The sequence below is a fragment of the Lepisosteus oculatus genome, unplaced genomic scaffold (assembly GCF_040954835.1).
Source record: "Lepisosteus oculatus isolate fLepOcu1 unplaced genomic scaffold, fLepOcu1.hap2 HAP2_SCAFFOLD_93, whole genome shotgun sequence".
Taxonomy (NCBI): Eukaryota; Metazoa; Chordata; class Actinopteri; order Semionotiformes; family Lepisosteidae; genus Lepisosteus; species Lepisosteus oculatus.
Window position 1 is genome coordinate 192,501 of NW_027168429.1, and position 15,552 is coordinate 208,052.

Consider the following 15,552-nt stretch of genomic DNA (forward strand, 5'->3'; position numbering starts at 1 on the left):
CTGAGTGGTGTGTCCAAGTGGCTGCAAAAGGATAATGCTCCTGGGGCGCCGGGGCTTAGTTGGTTAAAGCGCCTGCCTGGTAAATAGGAGATCCTGGGTTTGAATCCCAGCAGTGCCTTCTTTGTTCTGTCTTCTCAAACAGAACTGGTCCTTACAGACAACTGCCTACGGCTAGACTTGCAAGTATTCATTTCCTGTCTTTAACGCAACTTGTTTTTCTTAAAATGGATGCAACTTGCAAAACATGAAATACAAACCTTGCTAATCAGCGCTGGCGGCTGGCAAAAAAAAAAGAAGTCAACAATGTTTTTTTTCTTTAACCTTAACCCTGCTAACGGAGACGAGTTAAACAACCGAGTCTATGCAGCTTAAACGGTCCGCACATCGGGTTCTTAGCTGAAAGGGTGGTAAATCACGCTCACCCCAGTCCTTAATCTTTTAAAGAGGATACAAAATTGAACCTAGTCGCCACATCACATACATCCTGTTCAATGATAAAAAGGTAACATCTATCCTCGCTCCAGAGTAAATCTCACGTTGAGGGCATCTTTTTTTTCACTTTACCGTGAGTCGGGCTCGGCTGCACAGAGGAGAGAGCAGAGCAATGAGGTCACGGGGACAGGGGAGTCACACGCTGGCGGTTTGAACACGCGGAAGATCACTGAGAGATCCACAGTATATGGACCCTCCGTGCGCCATCAGTCCACACTCCGGACTCTGAATCCTGCCATCCGAGTTAAGATCTCGGCGGAACCTGAGGCGCAGTTCTTTCTTAAAACGTAATCTGGTGAGCATTTCTAGAATCGTACTTGTATAAATGCAGCCTTTAATGTGTTGCCAGGTTAAAATTGATGACTTCTTGAACTTCAGTAGGCAACTGCCCTCTTGATTTCGGATTTAATTTCTTTATTACAGGGGCGCTTTTATGAAGACAGAGTCATGTTCAGGTACTTTGCTTGATGGAGGAAGCTCATTTCGGACTATGTGATCTGCTCACCTGGAAAGGTCTGCTGTACTACTACAAGAGAGAAGTAGAGTCTGGAAGAAGGGACAATTTTATGATGCTTTGGAAGATCATGTTTTTTTTTTTCTTTGAAATCGAAATGAATCAGAATATCAGTGCAAAAGACAAACTCTTGGTTTGGTTTAAATAGATATGGTTTTAAAACAGACAAAATGCAGAAAACAGGTGTTTCTCACTTTTGGAAAAGAATGGACCGGGGGTAATATTTTACTAGTTGCAGTGCTGCAATGTCACACCAGGGCCAGTGGTGCAATGGATAACGTGTCTGACTAAGGAACAGGAGATTGCAGGTTCGACTCCTGCCTGGCTCGGGTTGTTTTTAAACGCCTCGGGCTACTCCCTAAGTAGTCTGTGCTACTTACTGCATTGTAATCGTACCCAGTAAGAGATTTCTTTCATGTAAATGAACTGCACCTGACAGCTTTAGAAAAACACCTGGGCTCAGTACGGTGCTGAGAGCTCAGCGGTGCTGTTTTAATTAGCACGCACTGCATCGGCTATGAGCCCGAACTTTTCAATTATTCCGATTAGTAAATCAACACGTAGTCCACATGAAGGTAGAAATATTCTCTTGTCTGTCTCTTGTTTGTATAGAACTGAATGTCCCTGACATTGTACTGTTAGTTTTAATTGAAGAACGGCATTTGTGTTCAAATATACCAGACAAGTTTATGTAACTACTCATGCGACACTCAGTTGTAATTAGTCAAGAAATAAAGTCGAACAACAGCTGCGGGTTTGATTCTGAACGTATCAGATTGCAGCGCGTTTTACTTCCATTGACAAATGATAGAGATTCGAAGAGAGATCCTTCAGACCAGCAAGCAAACCCACGGCTATTTCGGTTTTCTATCTAGGCAACGTTGGTGTCTGCAATAGCATACATGAAAGCGTGCTGCAATTTCTGTGGCTACATTTGTTGCAGGTCATGCACAGTAAGAGTGTTTCTAACACCAAAAAAAAAGTCAACAATTAGCGATCACGCCTTCTCCTCAGTTAACCCACTGAAACCCTTGCTGTTAACAGTTCTTTACTGCGTGCTTTACGAGCACCTACATATCGTGTCGGTTCTTTCAGCTTTATTCATTAGGTTTTCAAAGGCATAAGTAGAGCACCAGAGGTGCGAACGCCAAATGTGTGGTTATCTGAAGAATTGCTTCCCATGGCAGCGGGTCCAAGCGATTTCGCGTTGTTATAGTACCAGGAAAGGAGAAGCGGCACTTCGCCTCTGCCGCGCAGGCACAAGGCGACGTGCGGCAGACGCCGGAATCGGCAAGTTTCGAACCTGCGCGGGGAAGCCCAACGCATTTTGAGCCCATCGCCTTAACCACTCGGCCACGACAAAAGCGAGCCCATCGCCGCCGCATTCCTCCTATAATCAAACACGGACTGCGAGGTGGCTGCGGAAACCTTTTTAAAGTTGCTCTCCGTTAAAGAAAAATACCTTTCACAAGATACGTGCCGGCAGACAGACACGCCTCAGAGGGTTTAAGGCTGGCTTCACGTTCAAATGATAAAGTCCCCCCGTCCGGATGTCAAAATGCAACTTTGGCAGACAGAACAAACATCAACAAACCACAAATGTGGACAAGGATTTTACAAGCTGCACCACACTGCACTTTCAAAAGCATTTACGTTCGTGTTAGACGCAGGAATTGCCTTTGATTTGCGCGCTTACGAACGCCATGGAAAACGAAACAAAACTAAAGCCCTCAGCTCCTGCAAGTGATTATAATGCCGTTACGTGTCGAAGCAGTAATTTACGTCATCCTACCACTGCAACACGGGGAATAGAGAGAAATGAGCACACGCTACGAATCGTCTCAATCACTCCCTAGAGTCGTAAGGCGCATTGAAGGGTGCACCCCCATCATTAATCGTTGCGCCTCTGTGAAAGGAAAGCTCTTGGGCAGTCTTTGAAACAGCTCGGATGAAACACTTGATTTCTTCCATGTGCATCTGGAGCCCACCCAGTGGGCAAAAGACGTATAATATACGTCTATTAAACGCATACCTTAGACGTCTAAATGTGGTCTACAATTCGTCTAGAATGAAATTCTAATATACGTCTAAAGTTATACGTCAATTATACGTCTATGTTTAGACGTTCATTATACATAAATGGTTGGAGTTCTATTATACGGATAAATTTAGAGGACTATTATACATACATGTTTGGAGTTCCGGATAACTTTAGAGGTCTATTATACGGATAACTTTAGAGGACTATTATACGTATATGGTTAGAGGTCTATTATACGTATATGGTTAGAGGTCTGTTATACGTATATGGTTAGAGGTCTATTATACGGATAACTTTAGAGGTCTATTATACGTATATGGTTAGAGGTCTATTATACGGATAACATTAGAGGTCTATTATACGTATATGGGTAGAGGTCTATTATACGTATATGGGTAGAGGTCTATTATACATCAAAGATAGATTTTATAGGTGTAGAAACAAGTAAACCAAGCCAATGATTAGGTTTAGAAATGTATTCTGAAAATACACATTCACACCTGAAACATATGTATTTCAAATTATACATTGTATACAATCAATCAACAATCAACATATGGGCAATAATCATAAAAAACACAACTAGTCTTAAACTTCAGCTACAAATTCTGGTAACATGGCAATATACAGTAAAGTAATGACAAACACAAAACTAATTACATTAACAGACTAACTCAAAACCACATTTTAAGTCAAATATACATTTTAAAATGTACAACTTCTATATTTCCAAGAAAAAAAATATTACAATGGAAGTTAAGACGATTTTTGTCCACTATTTGCAAAACCTGTCTAATTGTCCTAACAGTTAGAACCAAAAACCAAAAATTATTTTCAGTGTCCAGATCTCCTGGCCCCCTGCCTTGCATATGCATTCTTCAAGTAACACATTGCGTGCTCCTTTATTTCTTTTTCTGTTGATATAGGGTGGGACTTCAGCACCGCAGCTAGGAGAAAATTATATAATATTACTTCCCAAATAAATGATGATTAATATCTTCTTTAGTATAATCTAAAAAATGAACGGTTTACTAAGCTCAAAACTGAAATAAATGTATCAAATTTGGCTTGCATCATAGCAGTTGAGCAATAAAGTCTGTCCTTATTAAAGAGAACCCAAAGTTTGAAAGTACAACATAAAATAAGAATAGAGAAACGGCAAAACGATTATGTGTCATCTTCCCCATTCACACTATTTTTATGTGCCATTTTTTGCTTATTCACGTACTATTTTAATCAAAATAATATTAAGAAAGATCTGTATGTATTCAGATAGTATTATTATTGTTCATACTTACTCGTCAAAAGAGGATTGCTGAGATATTTGTGGATATACTTCTACGTTTGAAAAACGTGTCCAAAATGGTGACCAACGAATACTAGCAATGCATTGTGGTATATAAGCGGAAAATATGCTGGGTTCGATATTTTCTCAATGTATGTGTTTATTAATGTTGTCGATATTATGGTTGAAATTTAACATTGATAATACATCGCGGCTATGTGCCCCCTGCTATGAGCTGATGTGCAATTTTAACGCATGCAGTTAGTAAGGGTCGGTCACTGTTGTATAATATAATATATAATGACATTATGGAATAGGATGGGGACAGGCCTGGCATCACGGGGGGAGGGAGGAATGTTTTGGGCAAAAAGATTTACCTAACTTGAACTTGAACTTGAACTTGAACTTGAACTTGAACTTTATTGCCATATGTAACCGGTACTGGTACAATGGAATTCTTACTTACAGAAAGTCTCTCGATTATAAAACAAGTGTAAAAAACAAAACAAAGTGCAAACAGTGCATCAAGACAATGTACAAACAAACAATAGACAATGTGCAAGTAAACATGCAGACAGTTTGACTGTAAACAATACAGACGTGTAAACAATGACTGGAGACGTACAATTAATAAATTACAATGAGGTAGATGGTGATGGTGTAGGTGTGGTCCGAGGGGGATGGCTAAATGTGTTCGCCAGTCTCACTGCTTGTGGATAGAAGCTATTGAAGAATCTAGTGGTAAGTGTCCGTATGCTCTTATATCTCTTGCCTGAGGGCAGTGGGGTGAAGAGCTCATGCCCGGGGTGGTGACTGTCCTCTGTGATGGCCAGAATTCTACCACGGCAGCGGTCCTCATAGACCTGTTTAATCTCGGTGAGACCGCAGCCGATGATCTTCTGGGCCATATTGACCATTCTCTGCAGTGCCTTTCTTTCTCGCGAAGAGGTGTTGCCATACCACACGGTGATCCCGTTGGTGAGGACGCTCTCGATAGTGCAGCGGTAGAAGTTCACCAACACATGTGTTGGCATCCCCCATCGCTTGAGGCACCTCAAGAAATAAAGGCGCTGCTGAGCCTTCTTCATGATAGAGTCAGTGTTCACAGTCCAGGTTAGATCTTTAGAGATGTGAATTCCCAAAAACCTAAAGCTGGTGACTGTTTCCACTTCCGTTCCATCAATACTGAGTGGGTTGTGAGTGTGTGGCCTGTGTCTCCGAAAGTCCACTATTAGCTCTTTCGTTTTCTTTATGTTCAAGTCCAGGTTATTGCTATGACACCACCTAAGCAGCTGTACAACTTAATTTGCGCCCTAAAAAAATAGTTGTACTTTGTCAATGGTCAGACAACACTAAAAGACACGAACAGTCACTCAGTCTGTTTGATGGGCAGGAGGTCTATCCGTCCAGGAACTGCACATATCAGTGTCGTTATTGAATGTCAACATTACGATCCTGTTTGCTCAGGTGGACCGATTCCTTGCAGTTTTTTATCATTATACTTAAATTCGTTATATAACTAGGACTAGTTATAGCAGTCTGTGCTTTCTGTTGGTTTTACAACATTTTTTTCTTAACGATTCAGAACGTCCATGTAGCTGCAAAAATGAACGCTTATGGTACTTTTCGCTCCAGGCAATACAAACCGTGAGAGTGACGAAAAATGTGAAACTGAACTTCATCGCAAATACCAGATTGCTAGTTGATATCTTCTATCATGAAGCACTAATCAATCAACAGCTCCATTTCAACCGAAATATCACCCCCGCTCAGAATTTCAGACGCCCACCTACAGATTTTTCCCCGGGCACCGCGCACTGATGGGGGACGGGGTGTCCAGGAAATGGTATCAACTTTTCTCAAGAAAATAAAAATAGAAACTCTATAGGCACTCAAACATTTTACTGTTTTTTTTCAGGCAGGTGGCAAGACCCCTCCGCAAAACCCTTGTATGCCAAGCTGTGGGCATTGATTCGTCGAATATACGTATATTCACGGCGAAAATACGGCTATACGTATATATACGTCGCCTCGACGTATAATCAACGTCGAATTGCAACCGTAAAATCGACGACATTAATAAACGCATATATAACGTCGAAAACACATCTAACACTAGGAGTATACAGCACTCTGCACAGTGTACGAAGTAAATTATTTTAGCAGTAATTAATTTATTATATTTACTATATTTATTATACACGTGTAAATTAATTACTGCGAAAATAATTTACTTCGTACACTGTGCAGAGTGCCGTATACTCTTAGTTGCGGAACACACGATACATACAGTAAAAAGCCTCAGGCACTGTGTTAGATGTGTTTTCGACGTTATATATGCGTTTATTAATGTTTATTTCACAGCGTCGTGCACCTTTTCATTGCTCTCGCTTTCAGAGCCTCCGCACGGCACACGACTCGACATCAGGAAGCACATTGAAGTGAAAGCAGGGAGCGCTGCGACATGCACTGTGCAGATCCCGCCACACTAAGAGGTATATAAGCGTCAAAGGCAAGTCATTCCGAGTTGGTCGTTTGTGTTTTCCGTTCAGACGCGAAATGCTGAAATGATCTCTCGGCTCCTCAGTTGTCATTTCTGCTCCGTAAAGGAATCACAGCACGCGTCGGCTTCCAGCACGGTGGGTCGGGACACAATGCCGGGGGTCGGAGAGAGCGATGTCTTCCTCGTTAGTATAGGACCTGTCACCTGTCCCCACCTGTCACGCGGGAGACCGGGGTACATCAGGACGGACATTGAAGTGAAAGCAGGATGCGCTGCGACATGCACTGTGCAGATCCCGCCACACTAAGAGGTGAGTGGGTCTGTTCGATCACAGCGCTAGGCGAATCCCCAATCCCCTTTTGTGCGTGGCGACAAAAGAAGTCTGTTTCCGCCCGGTTTCGAACCGAGGACCTTTCGCGTGTGAGGCGAACGTGATAACCACTACACTACGGAAACAGTGATAAGATGTGCCCAGCGGCCCAGTGCTGAGTTTCGCCAATGCGATTCACCTGCTTCCAGTGCCTTTATTGGAGTGCGCTGATCGACCGTGCTCTCTCTCCAGAGTCCAGCACGCCTGTCATGGACGGATCAGGAAAGGCGGCGCCACATTCTACAGCCCTCTCCACTCAATCGACGAAATCGGGCTACTGAAGTGGAGAAAATCGCCTCTCCAGAAAGTGCAAATATCATCTTGGAGAGTATAAATCCTATTGCCGAAGGTCAGCCCTGTCTACCAGAGTAACCCTCCCACCTCCTGCAGCGATGGTCAGCTCGTCTCACACGTGAGAAGTTTCGGCTGGAAACAAGCGCCCCCTCTTCTCGCACGTTGAGTAGTTTTAATGCGGCTCCTTCGTACACGGTGCTGATCTTTTGGAAAGCAGGAGGCAGAACCGACACGTTCCTATACCGGGAGTCGAACCGGGGCCGCCTGGGTGAAAACCAGGAATCCTAACCGCTAGACCATATGGGAGCGAACAACCCTGCTGTTCCGGGCATCATGCAAGCAAACTACATAAATATGAGAAAACACGGAAGAGAGTTGTCACTCAGAGTGTCGAAGGGTCGATGTATACTGGGACTCAGTTGAAATGCAACGTCAGGACTTTTCCGAATTATGTCACACGAAGAGAGCACAGCCTTTCCCGCCCTGCCACGTGTGTATCGGTAACTCGCCGTGATCGTATAGTGGTCAGTACTTTGCGTTATGGCCGCAACAACCCAGGTTCGAATCCGGGTCACGGCAGAATAGGGGCGTCTGCTTTTACTACTTGCACGAATGAAGGCAAAAAAAAAGCCAATCGATGTGAACGAACGGCGCTTTACAGAGGAGTACTGCTTGACTGGATCGTTGATGAACGACAGAGGCCACTCCGACCTCTTCTCGGGTTTCTTCAATGACTTACTAAGGATCTTCTTCACATTCGCCCATGTATGGGAAGCCAGTTACACCAAAGCAAACGCAGGAAAGTGCAATTCAAGCAGAGACCAGGAGGGACTTGTTTACACCGAGAGTGGTCGGAATATGGAACAATGCGCCCTGTTGCTGGAGTCGATTCTTGATTAGATCTTGGGCTTACTAAGAGGCCCCCGCTGGATACTAATCTTTCTGTTGTTCTCGCAGGTGTTGCGCTGCTTTTGAGCCGACAGAGCTCGTCTTGGTCTGTCGGGATAGCCCAATTGCAAATGTTTGGCTCCAGGTACAGAAGGAATGTGCGTTTGGTACAAGAGTGCATGAAGGCACCGGAAATACAGTGGGAACAAATGACTGGTGGTTCAAGACCTCTGTGAAGTGCAGGAGCGTGCAAGAAGAGGCTGTTTTCACCCGGTCTCGAACCTGGGACCTTTCGCATGTTAGGCGAACGTGATAACCACTACACTACGGAAACCTGTAGGGTTTGTTGCTGGTGTATCGCTTGCGTTTCGGGCTGAGAAAGGGAAGCGTCACTTTAGGCAGGGGGCGCTGGAGAGAGGAACAAAGGGAGCGATGAAACAAAATGCCGAAACCCGGGATCGAGCCAGGGACCTTTAGAACATACTCTCATGAATCGTTAGAATACGTGCGTTTGATCATCAATGGCGTAACAACCACATTCGTTCGACTTGAGCCATCAAGCTCATAGTTTTCAAATCTTGAAAGCTGTCATTGAGCACATCATAGTGTGCAGTACGCCCCGTAACTTGCGTACTTCAACAGAAAGAAGAGCAGACAGCACCATAAATATGTGAGGCGCAGAGAGTGCAAGGCGAGCCGCACACGTTTCGGTGTCTGAGAGAGGGCAGTTTTTGCTTCTGCATTTCCCAAGTAAGGACACATGACAACAAGCGATCGCGGTGCTCATTTACGACATAGTGGTGATGAGTTTTCAGTACGTGTTCTTTTGAACGAGCAATGAGGTTGCTGCCTTGGACAGCTGACTGCACGCTCATTGTGCCACGTGATGAGTATTCACCAGGCTCGTTCAGTCATTAGTCACATTCCATCGTTTGCCATAAGCAGATGCTGCAAGGTGATGTGGATATCAGTTCCCAGTCTTGTGGACGAGGACAAAAAGAGCACACAAGGGCTCATCCAGGAGTTGAAGCCAGGACCTCCCGCACCCTAAGCGAGAATCATACCCCTAAACCAATGAGCCACGGCAGCACTTTCCATTTTATTCTGTCAGCGAGCTTGAGGACGGGGGAGAGGCGTCATTCGCTCGTCCAGTCAGACCTTCATCAATAAGTCAAGAAAGCCGCAATTACACGACTGCCTTGCAGACGAAGGGCAGTGAACTGCACTCGGTAAGAGGGGAACAAGCGGCACTAGGCGACACCGAGGCATGAGCCCCAGCGAGGGGGGTTAGCTTGTATGGTACAGCGCTCGCTTTGCATGCGAGAGGTAGCGGGATCATTTCCCACGTCCTCCAGGTGTGTGCTTAGAGCTTGATGTGCCGAAAGGTGTCCTTTAGCCTGTGGTCACGCCTTGCATGGAGAGCGTCATGCAGCTGTCAATCATTTTGCAGCCACGCCCCCTCTTCATCTTCTCTCTGCCTTAAGCGTCTCCGCCACTCTCTCTTGACATTTCATGTCAGCATGTCAGAAGTCCGAGTGACGTTTTTAATGGCTGAGTGAGGGCACGATGCTGAAGCGGAGAGGCCACTTCAGCCAGAGAGACTTGTGCTAGGTGAGATCTGAAAAACGGACTCGCAACAGAAACAGACCAAAAAAGTATCGGTGAGATCAAAAGGCAAATGCAACATCCAGCAGAGGGCGTCTAAAGATTGGGGAACGGGCGACTGAAATCCATATGAGGCAAACTTTCCGGCTGTGCACTGCAGCTGGCCTCGTTGGCGTAGTTGGTACCGCGTCAGTCTCATCATCTGAAGGTCCTGAGTTTGATCCTCACACGGGGCAGGGCTGCTTCCTCTCTTGCTCTTTTCAAACACTTGCGGCAACTGTTCGCTCATAACCACGTCTGGAATGCGTGACCTTTACACGGGGGAGAAGCAACGCCGCATCCCTTTTCTAAAGAACATTCACATTCAGAAATAAGTCAAGAAATTTGCCATTACTTTTGCTGTCAGCCTGCCCATGTTGCCAAAGAAAGATTCACTCGGCGTCAACATGACAGAACAGCGATCACTTGAAAACACTGTTCCACACTCCGTAAGCAAGAACTTCAGTGTTTGCAGTCACCCGATATGCCGATAGTCAAAGGAGCACAAAACACAAACCGTCAAAAGACAAGATGAGTTGATGGAAAGAGCGTTGAATTGATGAGCACAAAAGTTCAGCTCGTACAATAGGCAACGAAGGTCCCGGCGTCATCATCGCACTTGAAAGGACTGCCTTGCAGACTAAGGGCAGTGGGAGGTTGCTGTTTTGAGATGGAGGCATTGGGATGGTGGGCCGAGATCTATTCTTCTTAAGGAATTCTTCATCATGAAAGATCGGTCCACAGGTCATCCAAAGAACTTACAAATTTTTGGGACTCAGGGAATCACGTGGTTCCGGAAGGGAGTGAAGTGCTCAAACACATGACATGCCCCCTTGATCTCACATGCACAATTCTGCTGCAACATGCACAGCTACCATCCACACCAGGCAGTGGGGCTTCAGCAGAATTTGCTACGCCACCTGCAATTACATATCCAGCTGCACACATATACATGGCCCCTCTGTCCTTTTCAGGATCTCAAAAAAAAGCATAGCGTGGTTTTCCTGCAACCCGATTGACCGCATCTCCCTCAGAATGTGCCCCGTTGCATTCATTGCTGAAGCAGGATGGAGGCTAACGGACATGCCAGAACAGTTAGGCTCAGCGATCTCTCCAAAATATTGTGGTTGTAGTGGAAGAAATATGGTTTAAATTGTACCTTGGTATTTCAAACTCTCTCTAGAATGTTATCCATTTCTATTTTATTTTGACAGGAACTGGCTAATGACACTAGATGAAAAGAGAAGAAAGAAAACACAACGTTTCGGCCGTGGAGCCTTCTTCAGGTGTGAGGGCTCCACGGCTGAAATGTTGTGTTTTCTTTCTTCTCTTTTAAGCATGGAATAGACCTATTACTTGTTCCTTTGCAGCCTACGCATGCTGACACAGCTCCCCACCTGAACTGCTAATGATGCCTGGTAGTTTGTGGTACTTGGTTATTGTCTTATGTTTGCTCAAACTGCATATGTGTGATTGCATATTTTTTGGTATTTTCATATGTCAATATTTAATTCACTGACATTCCTGTATGCTTGGAAGAAAGGTAGATTGGATTTGGCACAGGACGCCTGCCCATATTTGTTGATCATTGTTGGGCTGGAAAAACAATTATAAAAAGTGTATGAAAAAAGCTCTCTCCAATATTTCCCTTCTCTTCGCCATGGTTACACTGCCTGTTCTTTCCGTCTTTTGTCCTTCTACAAAGATTCCAGGGCTCTTTTTCCATCATAATATCAGAAGCCAAAACAGCATTTGTAATGTTGGTAGCTGGAAGAGGTTAAGTATGTTTGCAAGACCTAGCTGATTACACCACAGACTTACTTTGTTGTTGTCAGTTTTTTTTTTCTCTTTTAAAGGCTGTAGGTGGGGTGTGATGGACTGTACAACTATCATAGAAGATTTTTTCAGGACACATCGCAGTTCCATAGTAGAATTTATCAATAGTAGAATTCCATAGGACATTATTTACCAACATATTACCCAGTGTGAGACTCTGCCAGTAAACCTCAGAGCATTGAGTTCTCCACTGATAAAGATGGCTGTCTGAAGTCATGAAATCCACTGCTGGGATGCCTGAGAGACAGTAATTGAATCTTGGCTGGAATTAGGCTTTCTATTAGTGTTGATCTTTGGGAATTATGTGGTAAAAAGGGAAAACTCCTTTACTTTAGTCACTTTGAATGTTCAAATGTACAGAACCTGCAAAACTAAGCAATGAAAAAAATCCATCACCACTCTCATGATAGCATAACTCATAGTCTCTGCTGTTGTGTAACAATACACACTTTCAATTTTCTTATCGCCTGTCTCCAGAGAGAATGTTGTTAGTGCTGATGACCTTGAATTAGACCTTGTTGACTCTGTAAAACAATCTTCCTCTGCTTAGATTTTCACTCAGATTGATTTTGTTCTCAGATTATTCCTGGCAGGACTGAGTTTCTAGGAAATGAAAAGTGAAAGAAAAAGTACAGAAGATCAGCCCTTGAATATACAACATTGTGCAGTGAGATTGTTAAATGTATTAGCTGCTATCCCGTGCTAGAGCCTGTTGTGGTAAGCAGTGGATGACAGGATCTAGCATAGATACTAATGAAACACTGTTAATGAAAGATAAAACACTTGAGTCTTATTTTAGTTTTCCATTTCCCTTTCATTTGTGATGTACTGTACAACAGGCCACAGAACATGCACAAAAACAGATATGCACACATTCACACCAGGCAATGACAGTCTGCCCAGTCAGAATCTGAGCTGAGGTATCAGAATTCTGAATTCCCTGAATTCTGTCAGCCCCTATAATCGGTGTTAGTAACTTAAAGGAAAAACATTCCCCCTGGCCCAAACAGTGATTCTAACCAGGAGAGAAAAGCCGGTGTATCTTTTATGCCTCTCTGTTTATTCACATTGTCTTTTAGTTCTTTCAAATGCTGAATAGCGAGCGTAAGATTTCCGTTATCATCGTCATTAGCTGGAATATATGTACAACAGGAGTCTCCTACTAAAGCATAGACTCCTCCAGATGCTGCATTTTGAAGGTCCAGCACGAACCTGTTCTGAAGTACCATTAATCTAACTCCCCTTAATTCTTGTTTGATAGCGTCTAAGCCTTCTAACGTGATATTAATAAAAGAGTACATTTCATAAAAAGTCGCATGGGTGAGGCTGTAGAATGAGGCATTAAAGCACATATATAACAAGATGCATTACATTTCTTTAACTTTACAGTATGATTTATAAATTTATACCACAAATTACTCATATCCCCCTCATTATCAGTTTCATTCAGCCAGTTTGTATACAAAGAGGCTTCGTGTTTAGATTCTTCCTCTTTTGGGGTGGTGACAGGCTTCTACATAAAAAGGAAAAAGGCTGTGCACATCAGTCCCAAGCAGGTTATCCCCATCTGTCCTTGTGGAGACATCACTCCTGCGCTTTGCTCAGTTCGTTTGTGACCTTTTTACAGTGGGAAGCATGAATCCAGGGCACCATTTCTGTGACCTTCACAGCAGTGGCAGTGGTCAGCAGCACCTGGTACAGCCCCCTCCACCTGAGTGAACACCATTTCTTTTTCCTAAAGTCTTTCACCAGAATCCAGTCTCCTTATTCACTCATTAGTTCTTACAGCACAGGTAAATCCCTGTGGGCTGGAGCCCAGCATAATCTTAGGCTTTTTTGGTCAACATTGGCCAACAGATTGGTCAACAACTGGGTAATAACTCTTAGAAAAATCTACACATTGTTCCCCTGCCTCAGCTGTGACGTTTTGCAGAACAATTCTAGCTGAAGTTGTAAAATTTCTCTTTGTTCCGTTCCTGCAAAACATCTTATTATGAACAAACAAACCACAATAATCATTTGCATCTAGGGGAATCACTCCCAAGGGTAACCCCCCTTAAAACTATATTGTTCTACCCATCAGGTTCTGCCACTAGATAAGAGAACCTTTCCCATGAAATCATTTTTTGATCTTCATGATCCTTTCAGGGCGTACAATTAGCACAGAAGCAGCAGCTTTAGTCCACATGTTTTTCAAACAGGATATTAACGATATGATCATAACGAATAATACCAGACCCACAAATATGTATTGAACCAGAGACCCTCTCCATGTTCCTAGCACAGACTGTAGCCATGCACCAATGCCCCAATCATCTGGATTATAATTATGATATATATTTTTCTTCATCATAGATGTGCTTTGCTAAGTCCTAGCAACCTACAATACTACAATAGAGAATTAGCAAATTCAACAATCCATTCGTCCAGCTAAATTCGTCTCTCCAGGAAGTTTCATTGATTGGCCCGTGATGATATCAAACAGGCTGTTACACAGTTCTGTTTGATCCAGCCCGCATCCCATGGCGTTCCTTCAGTCTGATGTCTAGTCGATCTTTCAGAGATCTGTTCCTTCATTCCACTGTTCCAGCAGACTGAGGATGATCTCAGTCCATCTCACTCCGAACAATGCAGCCACAGCCTGACACACCTTCCCCGTGAAGTGTGTTCCTTGATCATAATACAAGGGGCAGGGCAGTGCCCACCGAGGGCTTATCTCTGTTATCAAGTGTTTGGTAGACACAGAGGCAGTGGCAGCAACCCACTGGGAAAACAGATTATAAGAGCCCAGGTTTCCCTTTACAATTTTCAATTTCCCAGGTTTGAAAGGTTCCTCAGGAGCAGGCCTTTTGAGCTGTTGCACCCGCACCTGAACTGTAGTTGAGTTCCCTTGATAAACATTACATCCAGATACCACATAAGTGGTTACTGCTTCAAACCCGGTTCTCACTCAGTTTTGGGTAACCGGCACACCATTTGACTCCCACCTGGGTGTCCAACAGAGTGCATTTGTCGGGCTATAAAGGGCATTAGGCTGTGAGGGCATGCAGGGCGTCTGGTGTGCTGTCAGCTCCACACCCCATCATCCTGCAGCCCCATAATCTTTTCTAACCATGTCCATTTCTCTGCTTCACAGAGGTCTCAGACTACTGTTCTACAAGTATTGCTCACCTGACAGTTGCATCTGCAAAGTTGTTCCCTCGAGTTACTGGAAACATTTCTTTATTATGTGATTTACACATTACCACAGCTACTTCAGTCAGTAGCTGCAAAGCTTCTAATAGTTCAGAGATAAACCCAGCATTCTTAACTGGAGTCCCTGCCGTGTTGAGAAAATCCCTATTCCTGCACCACCATCCAAAATTGTGGCATGCACCAAATGTATATATAGAGTCTATATACATATGCAGCCATTCAAAACAAGCGGGGTATGCTGCGGTATAACACGGTGGGAGTGTCGCAGTATACCGCATCATACCGGACGCAAATTAGATTATGTTAATAGTATCCGGAATCACCTTGTAAAATCGCCAGGTGGAGCTAATAAAGGTTAACCTCTCCTGTACAGCATTTGAGCTGTCACCAGAAAACGTCAGTTTTGAATCCTGATCACTGCTGAGGGACAATCTTTATTCAATTAAGAATTTAAGGTGTATACTCTTTAGACTTTTAAATTTAAACAGTG

The 15,552-nt window shown here is 43.9% G+C and overlaps 2 non-coding genes across 2 annotated transcripts; both read right to left on the reverse strand.

Moving 5' to 3' along the window:
* Window positions 1-7,218: 7,218 nt before the first annotated feature.
* trnav-cac (transfer RNA valine (anticodon CAC)) lies at window positions 7,219-7,291 on the reverse strand. The gene has a single exon. It is a non-coding gene; the product is annotated as a tRNA-Val (tRNA).
* Window positions 7,292-8,648: 1,357 nt separating this feature from the next.
* On the reverse strand, window positions 8,649-8,721 carry trnav-aac (transfer RNA valine (anticodon AAC)). The gene has a single exon. It is a non-coding gene; the product is annotated as a tRNA-Val (tRNA).
* Between the last annotated feature and the right edge of the window lie 6,831 nt (window positions 8,722-15,552).